Below are 10,368 nucleotides of genomic sequence, written 5' to 3' on the forward strand. Positions count from 1 at the left end.
TATAAGATTATCAAAAATCTTGTAAATTTTTGCCAGCATTTCTCAGGAGAATAGCATTAGTTTTACAGCATGAATAGTGATAACAACAGTGTTCACAGCGAAAGCGAGTTTTACTACCCTGAGGAAGAAGAAATAAAAGAAAACATTTCAGGAAAAAGCTAAAAACCTGTAACTGTTGCTAACGCCGAGCAAAAACATGGCTGAATCCTGAATGACTCCTCTTTGTATAAATAGGGGACTACATAGGCGGCAAAATGTAGTTTTTTTTCCTGCCATAGAAGTGCACTTGTATACTGAGGAGGAAGCAATTTTCATTATAGCCGTGAATGAGGATTCAAAATGGCAGCTCGGCACAGTTTTCCCTTTCAGGCGCTCTCATTTTCTGTTAGAATTTGGTAAAGAAAAAAATAAATATATTATTTACCAGCTTAAGGTCGGTCCATATGGTAAAATACCGTGACCTCGGCCTTGAATACTGACCTCGGCCCAGAGGGCCTCGCTCAGTACTTTCAAGACCTCGGTCATGGTATTTCACCATACAGACCTCCCAGCTGGTAAATAACATATATATCTGGTAACTAGGGCGGCACGGTGGTGTAGTGGTTAGCGCTGTCGCCTCACAGCAAGAAGGTCCTGGGTTCGAGCCCCGGGGCCGGCGAGGGCCTTTCTGTGTGGAGTTTGCATGTTCTCCCAGTGTCCGCGTGGGTTTCCTCCGGGTGCTCCGGTTTCCCCCACAGTCCAAAGACATGCAGGTTAGGTTAACTGGTGACTCTAAATTGAGCGTAGGTGTGAATGTGAGTGTGAATGGTTGTCTGTGTCTATGTGTCAGCCCTGTGATGACCTGGCGACTTGTCCAGGGTGTACCCCGCCTTTCGCCCGTAGTCAGCTGGGATAGGCTCCAGCTTGCCTGCGACCCTGTAGAAGGATAAAGCGGCTAGAGATAATGAGATGAGATGAGATCTGGTAACTCTAGGTGACATACTTTAATTCTTAACAAATCCATAATTCACCACCATAGAATGGAGGTGGACTGTGAAATAGAAAGTACAAGTTTTGCTTGAGAAAATTATTAAACTGCACAAACCTTACTGCAATGTCCAGCTTCATGACTCCAAAGGAAGTAGGTTACTCTAAAGCCTAGGTCACAACCGGCCGTACGTGCTCCTACGTGCAAAAAACGCAAGAAACGCACGGAGGGCGCGCGTGTGACGTGCTGATTTTCGAGCCGTAGACCAGCCGCAGAGGTTCTTTGTCATGTCAAACAAACTGTATCTTATACAGGTTCCAAGACAAACTTACGGCCAATGTGCGTCTTTCTCCGCGAACAAAAAAAAAACGCAGCGATTTGGGAAACGCCAAAAATCACACGGCCAAAAAAATCGTACGTCCGGTTGTGACCTAGGCTTAAGTAACCTACTAACTTCATCTAACTTCTCATATCTAAAACCCGATTGGTTGAAATGAATTGACGGGACTACAAACTGCCCCATGTCTCCCCTGTCCCAACTCTCCCCGCTCTCCTCTAATATGCAAACCCACAGATTGTAATGTTTATGGTTTTGCTTATGCAATATGCTAATTTATTTACTGACATGCAAACATTATTATTATTATTATTATTATTATTATAAAACCTGTAACATTTAATTTTGTGCGTTTGAACACTAAAATGTCATTATAGACTCGATAATGTAGAAGCCATCAAATAAAAATGTCTAAAAGTTTGTACTAAAACAAATACTGCTTAAGAGCGCGTACATTGTTAGCTAACCTGGCTAATAAACTGTAAAACAATAAAACGCTAATTTTACAATATTATATTTGTTCATAGAGTTGTATTTAAATTATCGCTACGTATACGTTTTATTGTTCATCGTAGTACAGTGCGTTTAATTGGCTTATTGTTAGCTAAGATGGATAAATGATGACAGTATGAACTAGCATTAATTTCGGATCTCAAGGCGCTGGACTGACAGGAGCTTGAGCCACAGAATGATATTTTATAGCCTCATAGTGCCTGAATAAAGAAGTAAAAGGATAAATGAATGAATAAAGAGCCTGCACGGACACACTGGACTGACTGGATGGATAAATAATCCCGCTACACCTGACAACTGGAGCACCGCAGCAAGAAATCAAGGTAATCAAACCAGGCAAAAGTCAAATTACCTCCAGATGTGAAAAATCCACAATTCAGTATGGGAAGAAACACGGATGTGAGGCTTCAACGCTCCCTGTTAGAATAATAACTGTAAAACAGGCTTTCCCCAGTCCGCCTAGCAACAGACTCCCATCCAGCACTGCGGCCTCCGCTACATGACAACCAAACTCAAATAAAATGTCAACTCAATCAAACGTTTTCCGCTATAAAATGTCAGTGAAGCTGCATATTGTCCAGCAGCTCATCCAACATAGCCGCTATGGATGAATTGAGCGGTGCTGTGGCTTTAGAAAGCGGCTGGCCATTGGATTTTCAGCAGGTTTCTTTAGTATGGATAGCCAACAGGGTCACGCACCTTCTAGCGCTTCATAAACCAATTTGGAACGACGTCACGGTTACGTCACTGCAGTTGCGCACGCACTGTGGTGGCAAAAGACAGCAGAAAAAAGTGGATGGAAACGGGCATCTCGTTATCTCCAGCCGCTTTATCCTGTTCTACAGGGTCGCAGGCAAGCAAACCAGTTAACCTAACCTGCATGTCTTTGGACTGTGGGGGAAACCGGACTACCCGGAGGAAACCCATGCAGACACGTGGAGAACATGCAAACTCCGCACAGAAAGGCCCTCGCCGGCCGCTGGGCTCGAACCCAGGACCTTCTTGCTGTGAGGCAACAGCGCTAACCACTACACCACCCCACTAAGTTCATATTATTATGATGATGATGATGATGATGATGAACACAGAGGTACTGTTGTAAAGTTCATCTTATCTCATCATCTCTAGCTGCTTTATCCTGTTTCACAGCACGGCCAGCGAGCATCTGATATGCCTACTTAGAATAAAAATGAAAAAAAAGATTACCTTCATTTTTATAGCATATCATGGTCGAAGATACAGATGTTTATGATTATCCAGACTTCTCATTTCTGCAGTGTTCGTTTCACATCTAGGTTTTCGCCACTGTTTAAGACACACTATGGCAAAATCAATGATGTCGTTAAAAAATTATAAATTAGTAGCAGAAGCAACCACAAAGCTGGCATTCTCAGTCGGCTATTTCATAATGGTAAACACTGATGACCAACATTCGCATCGTTAATGTGTAAGCAGAAGTAGCACGGAAACAAACCTATTTGTTTACAATTGTTTATAGACAGTTTAGCTATAGACCCCTTCGCATGTTTGTAAACAAACCGACCGTTGCCAGGATGCGTGCGCAGCCTGGACCCAGAAACAATGGCGCTGCCCATAGACCGGCATTATGAGCTGTCAGATTATGCCAAACAATTGTCGTTACAAGATCAAGAATGCTACATAAATAAGTTAACTCTAACAAGTGGACATCACCTACCGGATCCGTATTTAATTAAAGAGTGGACGGACAATGTTAGTAAGTTCCCCGGTATACAATGGCCAGATATATACTCGTACCTTATTGACAAGACTTCAGTGTACACCCACGAAAAACTTCGTGCCTACAAGTCTTTAGACGCATATGATTATGTTATGTGCGGGCATGTACAACTTGATTAACAATGGGCCATTCATATTCATTTTGTTTTAATCAAATTATGCCAGTGATGTGATGGCAATGTGGCTTTAGCTACAACAGCAAATACCAACACTAAACAGCAATTTGCAGGAGGTAATGGCATGAAAGGAATGATAGTGTAAAGAATGCAGCTAAGAGAAATCAGAGCTGCGTAAAAAGCGAGAGGCAGAGAGCAGAAATGAAACTGAACGGGGCGGGAGCTAGGTTAGAGCAGTCAACGTAAGTTGGCATTTAGAGTGAGGGGACACAATTTTGCCTTTCCATCCTTGCTTTAAAATTGTGATTTTCGGCATACACAAATAATGATGGCACAAAATCTGGACTGCTTGAGTCAAGCGAGACCTCTCCTACAAACAAAATTGCATGCAAAGCTAAGTTAACATGCTAACAATATTCATTACATTGTGTAACTATGGCCCAGCTAATCAGACAAACGTTACCAAAATATTTTGCTACATCAATAAACGAAGACTAGAAAGAATAAAAAAGAAAGATTTAATAAATAGCCTGATCTTACCTGTGATGAAGTGGGCGCTGCAAACCCGCGCATTTTTGATAGTGCTTTCATCCCAGTCTACACGTTTGATGGCTTGTAGTCATAGACGTCGGCGATTTTTTTGGAATGGGTGAGATCCTGCTGGAATTCTGAACATTTTAACCCCATCACTGCTACGATTCTGACACCCGACAACACAACAACTAGGCATTTCTGAGTCTTTTTTGGGTCCAGGCTGCGCACGCAATTTCCGCTTTCGTATGAATGACGTTTACTGCGAAGGGGTCTATAACATTCAGTATCTATGCAAGCATTTAATGAATGAATTGGGCATATGGAATCCTTGTCCCATTACTAAGGGTTAGCTTATCAGTGTAAGACAACCTATCTTCTGCTGTCAAAATATTAAAATAATTGGAAAAGATGTCTGGATGATTCGTATTCTTAAAGGAGATACGCAGAACGATTATTTTTAAATACATTTCTGAGTGGATAGTATCTCCATCCTTGACTCTTGTATGCTGCTTAAATGGAAATAAAATATATATATATTTTTGAGAGTTAAAATTGACAGCAAAGTTGGCATTCGAGCTGCCCTGCTGAGCCAGCCAGCCCCGAGTGCGTGACGTCACAGCGGTAACCGGTTTTAAGGCCGAGGCCTTTGACAGCTATAGACCAAAGGCATATAAATAAAGATGTATGGTGAAAGTAAGAAATACCGTTACCGACTTGCTTAACTAAGACTAATTTGACTTCACTGATTGTGGGTTGACTCTCATTAAAACAGGATAGGTGACTGATGACTCGTACAAAATGTCTGGTCTGTTGAGGAGCATTGGCTATAAGCCCATACTGAAAGAGGGTGCAGTACCAACAATTAAAGGAAAAGAAAACTACAAGAAAAGGACAGTAAGTTCAGTTGCACCAGTACTCCCAGAGTGTGAGCTGAGCAGTAATGGCGGAGTACTCAGTATGGAGAAAATGGAGAATGAGTGGACCAGTCGTCAGATTTCTCCGCTGGATATGTTTGCCTCAGCAGCAATATCTCACCCTTACATGGAGGAAGCGAATGAACAAAGAACTGAATAAAGAACTGAAAGTCAGATTGTTTCAAAACAATCAGCCACAAAATTGGTCTTCAAGAAGCGAGAACACAGATGGGTAAGATTCAACTCTCATTTGGATACAACCCCGATTCCAAAAAAGTTGGGACAAAGTACAAATTGTAAATAAAAACGGAATGCAATAATTTACAAATCTCAAAAACTGATATTGTATTCACAATAGAACATAGACAACATATCAAATGTCGAAAGTGAGACATTTTGAAATTTCATGCCAAAGATTGGCTCATCTGAAATTTCATGACAGCAACACATCTCAAAAAAGTTGGGACAGGGGCAATAAGAGGCTGGAAAAGTTAAAGGTACAAAAAAGGAACAACTGGAGGACCAAATTGCAACTCATTAGGTCAATTGGCAATAGGTCATTAACATGACTGGGTATAAAAAGAGCATCTTGGAGTGGCAGCGGCTCTCAGAAATAAAGATGGGAAGAGGATCACCAGTCCCCCTAATTCTGCACCGACAAATAGTGGAGCAATATCAGAAAGGAGTTCGACAGTGTAAAATTGCAAAGAGTTTGAACATATCATCATCTACAGTGCATAATATCATCAAAAGATTCAGAGAATCTGGAAGAATCTCTGTGCGTAAGGGTCAAGGCCGGAAAACCATACTGGGTGACTGTGATCTTCGGGCCCTTAGACGGCACTGCATCACATACAGGCATGCTTCTGTATTGGAAATCACAAAATGGGCTCAGGAATATTTCCAGAGAACATTATCTGTTAACACAATTCACCGTGCCATCTGCCATTGCCAGCTAAAACTCTATAGTTCAAAGAAGAAGCCGTATCTAAACATGATCCAGAAGCGCAGACGTCTTCTCTGGGCCAGTGGAAAACTGTTCTGTGGTCAGACAAATCAAAATTTGAAGTTCTTTATGGAAATCAGGGACGCCGTGTCATTCGGACTAAAGAGGAGAAGGACGACCCAAGTTGTTATCAGTGCTCAGTTCAGAAGCCTGCACCTCTGATGGTATGGGGTTGCATTAGTGCATGTGGCATGGGCAGCTTACACATCTGGAAAGACACCATCAATGCTGAAAGGTATATCCAGGTTCTAGAGCAACATATGCTCCCATCCAGACGACGTCTCTTTCAGGGAAGACCTTGCATTTTCCAACATGACAATGCCAAACCACATACTGCATCAATTACAGCATCATGGCTGCGTAGAAGAAGGGTCCGGGTACTGAACTGGCCAGCCTGCAGTCCAGATCTTTCACCCATAGAAAACATTTGGCGCATCATAAAATGGAAGATACGACAAAAAAGACCTAAGACAGTTGAGCAACTAGAATCCTACATTAGACAAGAATGGGTTAACATTCCTATCCCTAAACTTGAGCAACTTGTCTCCTCAGTCCCCAGACGTTTACAGACTGTTGTAAAGAGAAAAGGGGATGTCTCACAGTGGTAAACATGGCCTTGTCCCAACTTTTTTGAGATGTGTTGTTGTCATGAAATTTAAAATCACCTAATTTTTCTCTTTAAATGATACATTTTCTCAGTTTAAACATTTGATATGTCATCTATGTTCTATTCCGAATAAAATATGGAATTTTGAAACTTTCACATCATTGCATTCCATTTTTATTTACAATTTGTAGTTTGTCCCAACTTTTTTGGAATTGGGGTTGTACATCACAACAACAACACTCGTTGTTTACCTGCACTTAGATTAATACGTGTAACTTGTATTGTGTGTTTAAGTTACCGGTATAAGATGATTTAATTTGCTTCAGAATGTGATTGTCTCAGTTCATCTGATTATTTAATTAGCCTTTTACCTTTTATCAGTGAAAATGCATGCATGTACATGTATGTTGCATAAGTTATAACACCTATCCTGTTTTAATGAGAGTCACATGAGACTGTCAGTTGAATTCCATCCAATTCTCTAGACAGCTTTGTTCTCTGGCTTTATTTCATAAGGTGGGGGCCTCCGTGGCCGACGTGTTACTATCGGATTCACTTTCCGATGGTTCGAACTGATACGATTTGTGGTTGGTAGAAGAGAGCAACTGGACTTGCTTGAAAAGTCTTGAAGACGTTTCGCCTCTCGTCCGAAAGGCATCATCAGTTCTGTCTGTCTAATAGGGAGTATCAAGTATTTATCCTCTCATGGATCATAATAGAATCCAAATCAGAATGCTGATGGCTGCATTGAAGGTGGCTGATAGATGTCATAGACCCCCACCTCTGTTCAGTGATGGTCGTTCCAGGCTGACAAAATTGAACGATCCTCTCTGGCTAAGATGTCTGCCAGTTTTCTGGAAGTCCTCTCATACTCCCGCACTAGTCGAAGGGAACTCATCCCAAAGTGTGTAGAAACATATCTGTGAAGATACTCAGTCGTCCAGGTACATAGTAATCTGTGGTTGGTAGAAGAGAGCAACTGGACTTGCTTGAAAAGAGGACTTGAGAGGACTTCCAGAAAACTGGCAGACATCTTAGCCAGAGAGGATCGTTCAATTTTGTCAGCCTGGAACGACCATCACTGAACAGAGGTGGGTGTCTATGACATCTATCAGCCACCTTCAATGCAGCCATCAGCATTCTGATTTGGATTCTATTATGATCCATGAGAGGATAAATACTTGATACTCCCTATTAGACAGACAGAACTGAGGATGCCTTTCGGACGAGAGGCGAAACGTCTTCAAGACTTTTCAAGCAAGTCCAGTTGCTCTCTTCTACCAACCACAGATTACTATGTACCTGGACGACTGAGTATCTTCACAGATATGAACTGATACGATTCTACGTGTATAGCAGTAGCATGTACACACACTCCAATTTCAGGATTATCACAGTCAGATGTATTACTATCTGAGGAATCCGAAGAATCTCCAATAAATCCAAATGAAGAGGCCACTGCAACCACTCTCGCCTGCCGAGTCTGGCTTTGGTCTATAGCTGTCAAAGGCTTCGGCCTTAAAACCGGTTACCGCTGTGACGTCACGCACTCAGGGCTGGCTGACTCAGCGGGGCAGCTCGAATGCCAACTATATGGTCGATTTTAACTCTCAGAAATATATATATATTTTATTCCCATTTGTGCAGCATACAAGAGTCATGGATGGAGATACTATCCACTCAGAAATTTATTTTAAAATAAAGCTTCTGCATATCTCCTTTAAGTTTGAGATGTCAGTCCTGTTTATTATTGCTTCGATGGTAGTTGGTGGCAAGGTTATACTCTTTTGAGAGAGCTACAAAATAGATTGCTCAAAAGTGCACTCTCCAACAAACATTGAGAGAGTTTTTTCTATGCCCATCCACCCACCCACATTCCCATTGAAGTTATGCATCCTTGCAGGACCAAAAATGACAAAGCCTGTTGTCCATTCACTTATTCATTTTCTATACTGATTATCCATTGCGGGTCACGGGGGACGCTGGAGCCAATCCCAGCTGACTATGGGCAAGAAGCGGGGTACAATCTGAACAGGTCATCAATCTCTCGCATGGCTAACACAGAGAGGTCACAGCCAGTCACACTCACATTCACACCTATGGGTAAAGTAGAGTCTCCCATCTCATTTCATTATCTCTAGCCGCTTTATCCTGTTCTACAGGGTCGCAGGCAAGCTGGAGCCTATCCCAGCTGACTACGGGCAAAAGGTGGGGTACACCCTGGACAAGTCGCCAGGTCATCACAGGGCTGACACATAGACACAGACAACCATTCACACATTCACACCTACGGTCAATTTAGAGTCACCAGTTAACCTAACCTGCATGTCTTTGGACTGTGAGGGAAACCGGAGCACCCGGAGGAAACCCACGCGGACACGGGGAGAACATGCAAACTCCACACAGAAAGGCCCTCGCCAGCCACGGGGCTCGAACCCAGACCTTCTTGCTGTGAGGCGACAGCGCAAACCACTACACCACCGTGCCGCCGGTAAAGTAGAGTAGCCAGTTGAATTAATCCATGTCTTTGGACTGTGGAAGGAAACCGGAGCACCCGGAGGAAACCCAAGCAGACATGGGGAGAACGTGCAAACACTACACAGAAAGGCTCTGGTCGACTGGTAGATTCAAACCTAGAACATGCTTGCTGTGAGGTGACAGGACTAACCGCTGCACCACCGTACCGCCCCTGCACTGTCCACCACAACCAGATCTTCAGTGTAAACTGAATGAAAGGCACGTCATTGCAATGAGGTATTTGATTATTTGTTGCTCTAAAATATTGAATTTTACCCAGAATGATGAATATTATAGACATATTTCTACACGTACTGTAGTATAAACAAATTCACTGCCACATTCTAATGAAATTTTGAACAAGGCCAGGATTCCCATATAGTCTTAAAGCCAAACAAACCCCTTGGTCCATAGTTCATTCGCTGATCATGGTAAGTGACCTAATGTGCCCCCCACACTTTTTAATTAAAAATAAAACTTTACAACAACAACAATTTATCCATTTTAAAAGTTGCAATACTGCTAAGAATAGGCTTCCCTGGGCGTGGCCATTCGCACTGAAACCGGATATCCGGTTGTGACATAGCTGACACACTAGTTTACCTTAGTAACACAGAGCTATCTTATCAGAAGTATTTTACTGGCAACAAAATGAGTGAATCAACAGACTTCACTTTTATAAAGTCTGAATTTCACTCAGCTAGATAACGCATGCGCAGTACTGACACAGATACTAGGAAACAGTTCCCGTTGTCATAGCACAAACATGATTCTTGCCATCTGAAAAACTCGCTTTTCTCTGTGAATAATAACAAACAAAAGAATGTCACATAAAAATACAAAGAAAAATTAAATTTTTTTGGGAAAAAAAATCACAGTGAGTAGCCAGCAATGGAGCATTTACAGTGTCTTTCAAAAGTATTCATCCCCCTTGGTGTTTGTCCTCTTTTGTCGCATTACAAGCTGGAATTAAAATTGATTTTTGGGGCGGTTAGCACCATTTGATTAACACAACATGCCTACAACTTTAAAGGTGCAAATTGGGTTTTTTTGTTTTTTTTTTTTTATTGTGACACAAACAATAATTAAGATTTAAAAA

This window comes from Neoarius graeffei, chromosome 12, assembly GCF_027579695.1.
Source record: "Neoarius graeffei isolate fNeoGra1 chromosome 12, fNeoGra1.pri, whole genome shotgun sequence".
Taxonomy (NCBI): domain Eukaryota; kingdom Metazoa; phylum Chordata; class Actinopteri; order Siluriformes; family Ariidae; genus Neoarius; species Neoarius graeffei.